The 14,062-nt window shown below is 37.8% G+C and overlaps 1 non-coding gene across 1 annotated transcript; it reads right to left on the minus strand.

Annotated features, from left to right (window-relative positions):
* Positions 1–12,709: 12,709 nt before the first annotated feature.
* Positions 12,710–12,816, minus strand: LOC128292309 (small nucleolar RNA R71). The gene has a single exon (XR_008282294.1). It is a non-coding gene; the product is annotated as a small nucleolar RNA R71 (small nucleolar RNA).
* Positions 12,817–14,062: the final 1,246 nt, after the last annotated feature.

A 14,062-nucleotide genomic window follows, 5' to 3' on the forward strand; every position in this document is an offset into this window, starting at 1 on the left:
TGTTAGCCTATCCACAATAACCCAAATAGCATCCTTTTTCTTTGGGGTTAATGGTAAACCCGTCACAAAATCCATAGTGATCGAATCCCACTTCCATTCTAGGACCATGATAGGTTGAAGTAGACCCGAAGGTACTTGGTGTTTAGCCTTCACTTGCTAACACACTAGGCACTTAGACACAAACTCTGAAATGTCTCTTATCATACCCATCCACTAATACATTTCCTTGAGGTCGTTGTACATTTTCATACTGCCTGGGTGGATGGACAAACAACCACTGTGTGCTTCTCTCATAATCTTCTGAATAAGCTCATTGTTCTTGCCTACACAAAATCTGTCTTTGAACATTATACATCCATCGGTACTAATACGAAAATTTGATTCAATTCTTGACTCACACTGAGTTCTCTTAGCTTGCAATTTCTCATCACCTTTCTGAGCTTCTAGGAAATCTTGAAGAAATGTCGGTCTAGTTCTCAACTCTGTTAGAACTGAACCATCATCAGACAAAGCCATATTGGCATTCATTGCTTTTAGCGCAAATAATGATTTTCTACTCAAAGCATCGGCGCTTTTTCGGATGGTAGTCGATAATTAACTCGTAATCCTTTATTAGTTCTAACCATCACCATTGCCACAAATTCAATTCCTTTTGAGTCATCAAGTACTTTAAGCTCTTATGGTCGGCGAATACCCGTCATTTCTTACCATACAGATGGTGTCTCCAAATTTTCAACACGAATACGATGACAGGCAACTCTAAATCATGCGTCGGGTAATTCGTCTCATGTGGCTTCAGTTGCCTTGAAGCGTAAGCTATGACCTTACCTTCTTGCATAAGCACACACCCCAAACCATTCAAGGAGGCATCGCTATATACCACAAATTCCTTGCCCGATTCCGGTTGCACTAACACTGGTGCTTTGGTCAACAAAACCTTTAACTTCTCGTAACTTTGTTGGCACTTTTCTGTCCATTCGAACTTGACATCTTTCTATAATAGCCTCATCATTGGCGTAGCGATCATAGAAAACCCTTGAACAAACCTTTTATAGTACCCAACCAAGCCCAAAAAGCTTCGGACTTCTGTCACATTTCTTGGTGGTTTCCACTTAACAATAGTCGAGATCTTGCTTGGGTCAACTCTGATCCCATCACCCGACACAATGTGCCCTAAAAATCCGACCTCCTTAAGCCAAAATTCACTTTTACTGAACTTGGGGTAAAGCTGCTTCTCTCTCAAAGTCTGTAACACAGTTCTCAAATGCTTCGCGTGTTCATTCTCATCTCGCGAGTAAATCAACATATCATTAGTAAATACCACTACAAACTTGTCGAAAAATGTGGTTCATCAAATCCATAAAAAATGCAGGGGCATTAGTAAAACCAAAGGGCATGACGAGGAACTCATAATGCCCGTATCTTGTCTGAAACGCAGTCTTTGACACATCTTGCTATTTCACTCTTAACTGGTAGTATCCGCATCTCAAGTCAATCTTGGGAAATACAGTGTCTTCCTTTAACTGATCGAATAGGTTATCGATCCTTGGCAAAGGATATTTGTTCTTCACGGTTACCTTGTTGAGTTGTCTATAGTCAGTACACAACCTCATCGACCCGTCTTTCTTTTTCACAAAAAGTACCAGAGCACCCCACGGTGAATAGCTAGGTATTGCAAAACCCTTATTCGTTAACTCTTGCAATTGTATCATCAATTCTTTCAATTTTGTCAGAACCATCCGATACGGAGAAATCGATATGGGTGCCATACCGGGGACCACTTGATTCCAAACTCAACTTCCCTTACTGGAGGCAATCCGAGTGACTCTTCCGGAAACATGTCTATAAACTCACAAACCACTAGCACCGATTCAATCTTCAACTCAGACACTTGAGTATTTAATACAAAAGCTAGATAAGCCTCATATCCTTTCCTCAAATATTTCTTGGTAGTCCAAGATGATATTACTACAGGTAGACTATCTGACTCCTCGGTCCAACTCAAAGAACATTCTCGTCTTTACATTTCAACTCAATTATCTTTTTCTGGTAGTCCACTACAACACTATGAGCACTCAACCAATCTATCCCAAGGATCACATCAAATTCATTAAACAACAATAACATCAAATTAGCCGGAAAATAATGACCTTTAATTTTCAAAGGACAATTTCTACATACTTGGTCCACTAGTACATGTCTACCTAAAGGATTGGACACTCTTATCAGAAATTCAGTGGACTCCACTATCATGTTCATTCAAGGTATCAAATCCATACAAACATAGGAATGGGTAGACCCTGGGTCAATTAATGCAACAATAGATATATCATGGATAAAAAAAGTACCCATAATCATGTCGGGAGACTCTGCCTCTTCACGGGCATGAATAGCATAAGTTCTTGTAGGCACTTTGCCCTCGGACCTCACTGCAGCATCTCTTGGTGTGCCTCTACTGCTAGCCCCACTTCTGAGGTTCTTCTGTGATCTACCCCTCAAAGGAGCACTGCTCACTTTCATATCTTGTTTTCTCTCTCTCATCCAGTTCAGGACAATCACGGATGAAATGTTCCAATGATCCGTACTTGAAACAACCTCTTTCATTCCCTCAACACTCGCCAAAATGACGCCTACCACATTGTGAGCATTCTGGCTTATTTGGCCGAGCGCTACCGACGCTTGCAATCGAAGTGATCTGGGCTCTCGAAGTTGTGTTCTACCAGTTTTTTATTTCTATTCGAAAACCCACTGAAGCATTCAATCGGGTAGTGAATTCCTTCGATCTCTTATAGAGGACTGATGTGATTTTCCCATCTGTCTCTTCTTGGAATCTCGCCACTTAGAAGCTGTCTTCCTCCTTTCCTTAATTACCTCTTCGGCCTTACAGGTTTTTTCAACAAGTGCTACAAATTCTCATAGCTCTAAGATGCCAACAAACACTCGAATATCTTTTAATGCTGTCCTCAAACCTCTTACACATGGTGGCTTCTGTAGATACGCACTCCCGTGCATACTTGCTAAGCCTCACAAACTCATATTCATATTTTGTCACTGACATTCGATCTTACATTAGCTCTAGGAATTTCTTCCTCTTTTAGCCTATGAATCTTTGACTAATATCCTTTTTTTTTTAAATTCCTCCTGGAAGAATTCCCACGTGATCCTCTCTCTCGGTACGATGGACACGAGAGTGTTCCACCAGTGGTAAGTTGAATCTCGTAGAAGTGACACGACACACTTCACGCACTCCTCAGGTGTGCATGATAATTCATCGAATACTCTAATGGTATTCTCCAGTCAAAACTCTGCTCTCTACGGATCATCATCTATGCTAGCCCAAAATTCATTGTCCCCTTGTTTCCGGATCTTGTCTACCAAAGGCGCCTCTCTTCTAAACCTGTCCGCACCTTGCGGACCTACCAGGGCATAATGAGGAATAGGAGGAGGTGGGGGAGGTGGAGTGTTCGGGTTCGCACGAACAAACTCTGTGTACCAAGCATCCATCATTCGGAGATAGGCTTCTCTAGCCCCTCCGCCTTGGCCTATAGTTACAGGCTCACTCTCTACTAGCGCAGTCCCTCCAGCGGTAGCCGGTGCATTACTTTCCACGTTGTCCTACGTGGCTCTATCAGGATCCATTTACTATATGAAAACATAATTTATAATCGTCAGAAATCATCACACTATCAATAAACAGTTATGGCACGTATAGCTAGACTCGTACTATCGCTAGGTTAGTCCTAGAACCAGCTAAATCATAGCTCTGATACTACTAAATGTAACACCCCATACTCGTAACCCACGCTAGGGTGGAGTACAAGACATTACCTAACTTAATCTCATGCACACAAACAATCTCGAGCTACCAAGACTCAGTTTAAATTAAAACTTTTTCTATTTCTTTTAAAATACTTATTATGGGCTTACAAGTCCCCAATCAACCATTAAAAACCAATCGAGACTATTCTGAGTCCTTAAACCAACTATGAAAATTTTTGCCTTTAACACAGGGCACACGCCCGTATGGAAGGGTGACACCCCCATGTGACCATCTCGACATGGTCGTGCTAATGGCCTGTGTGGCTCACACGGCCTAAGCACCTAGGGACATGCCCGTGTCCCTTACCCATGTGGAATTAATTTCTAATTCACACCTACAGGTGTTTTCACACGGCTGGACACACGCCCTTATCAATGGCCTGTGTCCCTCACACGGCCACGACACGCCCATGTTTTAGCTCGTGTGAAAAAACAAGGACATTCTGTTTTTGACGTCAGAATTCCCAAAATGACACACGGTCATGGCACACGCCCGTGTATTAGACCATGTCCTCTACACGGCTGAGACAATGGCCGTGTCTTTGCCTGTGTGTTTATTACCATGCATACTGACTTGAAATTTTTACGTGCAGGGGAAACACAACCGAACTACATGCCCATATGGTAGACCGTGTGTCTACTGGTGTGGACAATGTAAGGCTATTTACCAAGCCTCTTTGCCACCCTTACATACTTAGATTCATACAATCACCAACCAATACCAAAACACTCATAAATCGAATACCAAATCAGCCACAATAGGTATACATTCAACCATGAAAATATATCTTTTATAAATCAAAATGAATGTTAACTATCATTCAATGGCTTAATAAAAAATGAAGGATTCCCAACCCAAGCCATCACAATTGGTCAGTTCTCAAAGACACAAAACATAAGTCTAAGTCCTGTACATGCCATAATCAAAAATATAAATCCAACTATACCGAATGCTTCGGTTGATAGTGTGATTAATATCTCTGACTTCCAGTGATCCTTGAGCTAGATAGGCAGCACTGTAAGGAAAAGAAAAGGAGAGGGAGTAAGCATAAAGCTTAGTAAGTTGCACATAAATAATTATGCAACAACAATTCATCAAAAATCAACATGCTCATAACACAAAGGTGGGCATAAGTACAACTTACTCGTTACCATCCATACAAGTCACAATTATATAATGAGCTCACATTTCATACGTACCAATTAGGTACCTGTACCAGTCACCACAAGGTTATGCTTTTCTTCAATAATCTAAAATCATAACTCTCGTTGTTGAACCATTCGGAGCACTATCGGATATCCCATAGCCTCAAACATGGGGTAAGTTGCCGATGTCATGTCCCAGACATGGTCTTACATTGGCTATTATCATCGAGGCCGATTCCATGTCCCAGACATGGTCTTATACTAGCTCTTGCATGTCCGTGCCGATGCTATGTCTCGGACATGGTCTTACGCTGACACATCTCGTGGCCGATGCATGTCCCAGACATGTGTTACACTTGCACTCGTCTCAATGCCGATGCCATGAACCAGACATGGTCTTACACTGGCACTCATAATGTGCCCGATGCATGTCTCAGACATGTCTTACACTAGCTCACACCAGTGACCCAAATGTCATGGCAAAAATATCCAATTTATTTCCTAAGGTTCCAATGGGAATTCTACTATCTCAATAATCATTACACATTCTCAATTCCACAATCAAGCAATTCATGCCATATCTATTAAATGAAAATTTAAATACATATAGTAGCAATGTAGTTGTATTGTTTACATACAACTTACTTCAGATTACAAAACGTATAGTCGGTTTAGTCAATTTGCTTGGCTTTCCCCCGGTCTAGGTTCAGATTTGACAATTCTTGATCTATAATAGCAAAATATACTCATTTAGTCACTAAATTCAATTAGGCAAATCAAAATTTCAAATCTTCGGTAAAATGACCATTTTGCCCCTAAACTTTGATAAAGTGACCATTTTACCCTTATGCTTGAAAATCGATTTTTATCAAATTTCTTCGTATCACAACCATATCTGAACTTTTTTTACTCTTATAGCAACCCAAATTCTCTCTATTTAAACACATTTATCACTTATTTTGCAACTTATGCAAAATAATCCCTTTAGGTGTTTTCATGCTAGCACGTTTGACAAATGTTATCTGTTACACAACTAAGACTCATATTCTTCCATAAAATTTCAAAAAACACCATAAATGCTCTCATGGAAAAACCCTGAACTTTCAACCATTTTGCAAAATAAACCCTTCATTTGAAAGCTCAAGCTTCAAGGTTCTCAAAAATACAAAAATCATCAATAAATGACATGGAAATCACTTACTTGTGAGCACTTCAAGTTGCTGAAATTTTTGAAACTTAAAACCCCTAAGAATGGCTCAAAAATCGGTGGAAAAAAAACAATGAAAAAGATGATATCTCTTTCTTTCTTTATTTTATTCACTTAGGCCATCATATTACCTAACATTGACTTTTCAAAACCCTTATCTCCTATGGCCGGCCAAGCCAAGGTTTAGGGGCCAAATTGCCCTTTAATATCCCTAATTTTTATTCTTTAGCTAATTGACACCTTTGGCTATCAATTTAGGACTTTTACATTTTCTGTGATTCAATCCTTTTTTGAAATTGGGCTCACAAACGTCAAAATTAGCTCACCAAATTTTTCATGTACTATTATAAACATGCTATGACTCCAAAGTAATAATAAAATAATTTCTCTGACTTTGGATTTGTGGTCCCGAGACCATTATTCTGACTAGCCCCAAAATCGAGTTGTTACACAAATCCTACCCCATATACAGATACATATGATAATTATAGATAACAGATGCAGATATACAGAATAAACTTGTCTCGCATGTTCACATACATAATCATACATGCTTTTACAAAACAGACAAATCATACATATAAATTTTTTAATCTCAAATCAGTTTATCAGACGGGGGGTATCATGCATTAGGGTTTGTTTCCCCTTATCGACCCTACAGAAGGCTCGTGGCCGATGGAAATGACTTATGCGACCCTAGGAAAAATTTCAAACCTTTGGGACAACATACCAGTATGGGCCCACAAACCCAAATTGGCCTTGCCCATCTGGCCTACATGGTCTAGCCCAAAGCTCACACGCCCATGTGGCATATCCATGTTACCCATATGCCTAGCTTGGCTTAGCTCGTCTGGCCCACAAGGCCACACACTTGTCTGTCACACCAAGTGTAGCGTCGACAAGCAACTTTTTCTACTTTCACCGAACCTCGTTTTCTCTTGTTCTCGTTACACACCTGGTTTGTTTTTTACACAGAAGCAATCTTAAGACCTTCAAGACCTAAAAATGATACCCCAAACACCGATTTATCAATCAATTTACGAATCTAACACGATTTAACCAAAAACACATATACCGACTTAATGCTAACAAAGATAACCACAACATCGAATCAAGCCGTTGGAGCAAAGTCCGCTGTTTCAACACCTTCACCTACGCCATAGATTTGTAGAAATAAAAATAACTTCCTTAACTAGACCACTATGCGAATTCAGAAGGAAAGAAAAGCGACCCAAAATGAATCTTTAAAACTTACCCGAATGAAAGTGGAAGCATAAAAAAACCACAACGAAACGATTGGCACAGTTGATTAACCGTAAGATATACATATTTTCTACCCCATGCGTGACATATTTATGATGATTTTTCCTTGTTTTATTGAATTCGATACTCCTAAGCCTTTAATTTCATACTCTATACTCAAGAGAGCTTAGGATAGTAAAAAGAGCAATAGTAAAAAGAGCAAGAGACGGGCCAAAAATGGACAAATTGTGTGACAGCCCTAAATTGACCCTAGTCGGAAGTGGTTTCGGGACCACAAAACCGAGTCATAAAAATAAGTAACAGTCATATTTGATGCTTATTATATATGAATATGCATGTGTGAAAAAAAAATTCATGCTTAAATTTTGTATATAGTATGTGAAATTTATTAAATAGCACTTATATGAGAAAATTTAGAAATGTGCTAGGCAAATGCTAAAGTGGCCTATTAATATATGTTGGAAAGTGCTTGTACTTGCATGTCAAATTAGCCAAACTATAGGTAGTGGCCGGCCATGCTACAAATTATATAATAAAATATGAATTTTCTAGTAACTTTAATTAGCTAAATGGCATAATATCATGCATTAATGAAAAGAAAATATAGAAAGTGGGTGAAAATAACAAAGTGTTCACCTTGTTCATTCCAAAAGGTCGAAAGTGAAGGGGAGTTGGGAGGAAAGGAGCCATTCGGCCATTTCAAGTCTTCATTAAGGTATGAAATTCATGTTTATTCTTGAAATTTTAGATAAAATTGAACTAGTTACCAAGTTCTTTAGGTAACCCATGTTAGGAATTTTGATTTTGGGAAGACTAGAACTTTCGGCCATAGTAGCTATTGAGGATTTAGGTTTTTGTTTCATGTTAAATTGGATGAATCTTGGTGTATGGGTGTTTGAACTAAACTAATGATCAAATAGGTGCATAGATACAAAGTGGGAAGAATCGGCTACTAAGTTTGATACTATTGCCGAATATGAAAATGTTATGCTTGAGTAATGCATGTGGTTAGAGTTGGTAAAATGAAAAGAATGCTTAGAGGTGTTATAATTGATTAGGTGTTAAATTAAAAGCTGCTAAAATTTTCATTGTTTTAGCCGAATATGTGTTTGTTCAAAGAAGGAATTATTGAAGAATGTATATGAACTTGGCAAGTTAATTCTGCTTAGTACATAAATGATGTGAAAATTTTGGAATTTATTTTTGATTATGTGTACATATGACCAAGTATAATCGGCCACATGAGTAAAATGAGTTTGATATGTGATTGCTGAATGTGACTAACAAGTAAACATTATTGGTAAAAATATTGAATACTTCTACTTGTATTCATTAAGCTCAAGAGCAAGGGGGATCAAAGTTAGATCAGGGAAAGGAGAAAGCAATAGAGTAATCAATCCACAACCGTTTCAATATACCGAGGTAAGTTTTTAAGTAGGCTCTTCTAGTATACATAATTAAAGATGCCTATAAGAATATGGTAAATGAATCGAAATTTTTGGTTGGCACTTGAATAAAATTGTTCATTAATTAATGTGGGTATGCGATTCATAGTGAGGATCATTTGGAGTTAAGCTGTAATGGTGTTATGAACATGTGAATTTGAGTATAACTTTGGAGTTGAAATGTGAATGATGATATGTATATTGATAGAATCTATCCGGACTAAAGGTCCGCAGGCTATGAGCTGGAAAAAAATATAACCGGGTTAAGTCCCGAAGGCATTCGTGCGGGTTACTATAACCGGGTTAAGTCCCGAAGGCATTCGTGCGGGTTACTATAACCGGGTTAAGTCCCGAAGGCATTCGTGCGGGTTATTATAACCGGGTTAAGTCCCAAAGGCATTCGTGCGGGTTATTATAACCGGGTTAAGTCCCGAAGGCATTTGTGCTGGTTGTTACATCCGAGCCAAATTCCGAAGGTATTTATGTTTGGAAAGGTGCGACTCTGTCGTAATAATTCCGATTAATGTGCTCATAATCCCTAATATGACCATGTATGGATCGTATATACATTGGAAAAATTTGGTACAGTTGTCGGTTGTGATTACATAATCAAATAATGCTCTTCCGCCATTTCTTAGGATTATATGAAGTCTATAGCTCACTCGAGCTACATGAAATTGAATCAAATGAAATTTAGTTAAGTTTGACTTCGAATGTATAAACCTATTGATAAAAGTGTAAATTAAAACGAATACGTGATCTTGTGCATAGGCATTTATTTATCCTTATGAATGCTATTTCTTTTTGTTTTTGTTTCAAATGAGTTCCTTACTTATAAACTTACTAAGCATCAAACGCTTACTCTGTTGCTTAAATTCTCGTATTATAGATTTTGTTCGTCATTTATCGGACTCGGAGGTGTCAAAGTCGAAGTCATCCACACTATCTAAGCCCTTTGTTTGGTACTCTTCAGTTGAACTTGATAAGGACATGTATAGGGCTGACCCTTGTTGTTAATTAAGTATCTTTTGGTAATGTATATTCGTATAGCCATGCGAAAATGGCTTGTATATTTTGAGTATAACATTATGATCATTTTGTATATATGGTCTTATGATATGGTTATTAAGTGGTGTGGAAATGTTTGGTAATGATTAGCCATTGGAATGGCCAATCATGGTCCTATTGGTGCTACGTATGTCATGGCTAATCGTGATTATACTTGGAAATAATGTATGTCAAATTACTAGTTGATTCATGGAAAACTATGAAATAGGTAAAATTTACCTTAAAATAGATCTTGACAATGAAAGTGATGTGAATTTGAAAATCACTAAAATAGTAGAAATGGAATTAAATAATGAATAAATTATGTAATATAATCTTGATGAGTCTATTTTCATATGAAAGAAACGAAACGACCATATGAAGCGTATTTTATGAAACAGGGCCAGAGCAATTTCTAGATCCCCTGTTCTAACTTTGGAAATTCACCATAAATTAACCAGAGATAATTAGAAGTCATGATTTATATGTGCAGATTCCTTTTTGACTCTAGTTTCATTAGAAACAAATGGAATAAGTATTGAAGGCTTGTACAGGGAGATATCTAAGTCGTAATGCATGAAGGTCAGAGTAGTCGAACCCTGAAACAGGGGAGACTTTAACTAATAAACAGTACTAATTGGCCAGACCAAAAGTTCTAGAAAAAAAATTAGTAAATATATGTATGAGTCTAGTTTCAGGAAAAATTTACGGAATTGGATTTCGAGTTTTGGAACTCCAAATATGATTTTTAGAGTGACTGTGATGCAGTTAGCCAGCTCGTCTGGAAATTTTAAAAATGAATTGTATGAGCTGTTTAAGTAAGGAATTAAGTCCGTTAGCACCTCGTGTTCGACTCCGGCAATGGTCTCGGGTACGGGGTGTTACAAATTGGGCCTAAATCAGTGTTGCACAAGGCCTAGGCACTTCCACACGAGTAATCCACACGCCCGTGTGTGACACACGGGTAGACTACACGCCCGTGTGTCATGGCCGTGTCGACTAAGAACCAACTTAGTATTGCACAAGGCCTGAGCACCTTCACACGGGCGTGGCACACGGCCTTGTCCCTATCGAGCCCAAGCCTAGTTCTATTCAGAAAAGGGAACTTTTGAGTGTTTTGAAGCATTTTAAAGCCTATATAAACACCTTAGAAGAGGATTAAGGGGGACACACATAGTTGGAGGCAGAAGATACTCGCGAATAGCCATTGGAAACACCTCGGAGCCAAGATCTACATCAAGATTGAAGATTTCCATCTAATTTCCTAGAAGTTCTTTGGTTTTCTTTATGTTTTGTTGTTTTCCAAACTTTGAGATGTTTTCCATTATTATTATGAACTAAACTCCCTAAATACCTAAGGGAGATGAACCTTATGACGAATCTTATTACTATTTGAATTAAATGATAAAGACTTATTCTTATTCTTAATTGTGAGTTCTAAATTCTTGTTTTAATATTCTAGGGTATTAATTCAGGTTTTGATGTGCTTAATTAGTGGAGCAAAAGTCCCTATTTAAAAGTAGATCATCCATAATTAAGCGGAGTTGAATGCACTCCTAGAGATAGGACGACATAAATCTGCCGAATTAGAGTCAAATCTAATAAGGGAATCCATAGGTCGAGTTAATGCGCCAATAGCAGTTTTAATTAGAAAGAGATTTCAATTAATCAACCTAGAGTTAGTTGTTTTTAGTCTCGAAAGGAATAATAACATAAATCAGGGATTTTTACGGAATAAGTCAAGTGAATAAATCATCTAAGTCAAAGGTAATAAGTGAAGTCTGGGTGGATTCTTTCTTGGGTATTGTCTTCTCTATTTGTTTTTTCTAAAGTATTTTCCAACTTTCATCTCTTTCATAATCTTAGTTAAATTAGAAAATTAATTTAGATTAAAAACACACTTTAATTCTTAGGCTAGATAATAAAAAGATAGTAATTACTAGTACTTTTAGTCCTCGTGGATACGATATTTCTGGTCTCACCATAACTATACTACTGTTTGATAGGTGCGCTTGCCTTAAGTCGAATTTTTAGTTAGTTATACGATCATCAAGTTTTTGGCGCCATTGTTGGGGATTAAAATATTAGGAACGTTTAATTTTTATTAGTTTAGTTATTTATTTTATTGCAGTTTAATTTAATTTTAATTTTTTTATATCACTAAATTTTCTTTTATTTACTTCTTGCAGGTTTTATAATTTATGACTAGAAGAAACCCGCCAGGACCTTTACTTTTTGATAGTGAGATTGAAAGCACAGCTCGCAGAAACCAAAGAGAAATAAGGCGAAGCCTACGATACATAGAGGAAGGACAAGAGGACGATATTCAAACCACAACCGAGGAGATGGTTGATAATCAAAATAATCAGTTACCTCCTGTGGCTATTGCAGACCCAATAAATTAGAATCCTGCTCCTCGTACTATGTTTGATTATCTAAACCTAGTTTAACAGGAGTTGAATCGAGTATAGTTAGACCTGCTATTGCTGCAAATAATTTTGAACTGAAACCTAACACGATTTGAATGATATAACAGTTTGTTCAGTTTGTTGGTTTGCAGGACGAGGATACGAACACTCATTTAGCAAACTTTCTGGAATTCTGCGACATCTTTAAGATCAGTGGCATTTCTGACGATGCCATTCGCCTTCGGTTATTTCCCTTTTCATTGAGGAATAAGGCTAAATAGTGGTTGAACTCTTTACCACAAGGATCAATCACCACTTAGGAACAAATGACCGAAAAGTTTTTGCTTAAATATTTCCTGTCGGCTAAAACAACTAAACTAAGGAATGATATTTCTTCTTTTGTGCAGATGGATTTAGAAACACTCTATGATGCATGGGAGAGATACAAGGATCTATTGAGAAGGTGCCCTCACCATAGGCCCCCACTTTGGCTACAGGTTCAAGCTTTTCACAACAGCCTAAATCCTTCGACTAGATAGATGATTGACGCAACTGCTAGTGGGGCTATTAATAATAAGACACCTGAAGAGGCATACGAATTTATAGAAGGGATGACATTGAATAATTATCAGTGGCAAGTCATGAGCACAAAGCCAACGAAAGCGGCCGGCGTGTTTAACGTTGATTCAGTTACTATGCTCTCTAATCAGGTAAAATTTTTGAATAGAAAAATTGATTGGTTACTTGGTTCTTCATAGGTTCATCCAGTAATGCAGTGCGATGCAAGTGGAGGTGGAACAAGCAATTCAAAATACCCACCCTATGGCCACAACATGGAGAACGAACAAATGAATTATATGGGTAATAATCCTCGACCTCAAAATAATCTTTATAGTAATACTTACAATGTAGGTTGGAGGAACCACCCAAATTTCTCATGGGGAGGCCAATGGAATCAAAGACCACCACCCCCTCCAAGCTTCCAACAACAACCTTACCAGTAAGAGAAAAAGCTGAACAATGAGGAGATAATGACAAAATTTATTTCAGTAGTGGAAACCAGTTTTTAGAACACTAAAACTGCACTTAAAAATCAGCAAGCATCGATCCAAGGGCTCCAGAATCAAATTGGACAGTTGGCTAAGATGATTTCAGAGAGACCACCAAGAAGTCTACCTAGTAACACCGAACCCAATCCAAAAGAATATGTAAAAGAAGTTATACTAAGGAGTAGAAAAGTGTTAGCTAAATTTGAAAATAAGCCAGCACAAGAAGCTGATAGAACCGAAAGAGAGGAGGGAAAACCCGAAAATAATGACAATCCAATGCCAAAGGAATACAAACCACCAATCCCATATCCAAAAAAGTTGAAGAAAGACCGCATGGATGCACAATTCGGTAAATTTCTTGAACATTTTAAACAACTGCATATTAACTTATCTTTTGTTGAAGCTATATCACAGATGCCTACATATGCAAAATTTTTAAAGGAGCTTTTAAAAAATAAAAGGAAGTTTGAAGACTTATCTATAGTGGAACTTAACGAGTAGTGCTCAGCCATACTCCAAAATAAACTACCAACCAAACTGAAAGATCTAGGAAGTTTTACTGTTCCCTGCTTAATTGGTAGTTTGAATGTTGATAAGTCACTAGCTGATTTAGGTGCTAGCATTAATCTGATGCCATATAAAATGTTTAAAAAACTTGGTCTTGGGGAACCTAAACCC

This window comes from Gossypium arboreum, chromosome 4 (assembly GCF_025698485.1).
Source record: "Gossypium arboreum isolate Shixiya-1 chromosome 4, ASM2569848v2, whole genome shotgun sequence".
In the NCBI taxonomy this organism is placed as follows: domain Eukaryota; kingdom Viridiplantae; phylum Streptophyta; class Magnoliopsida; order Malvales; family Malvaceae; genus Gossypium; species Gossypium arboreum.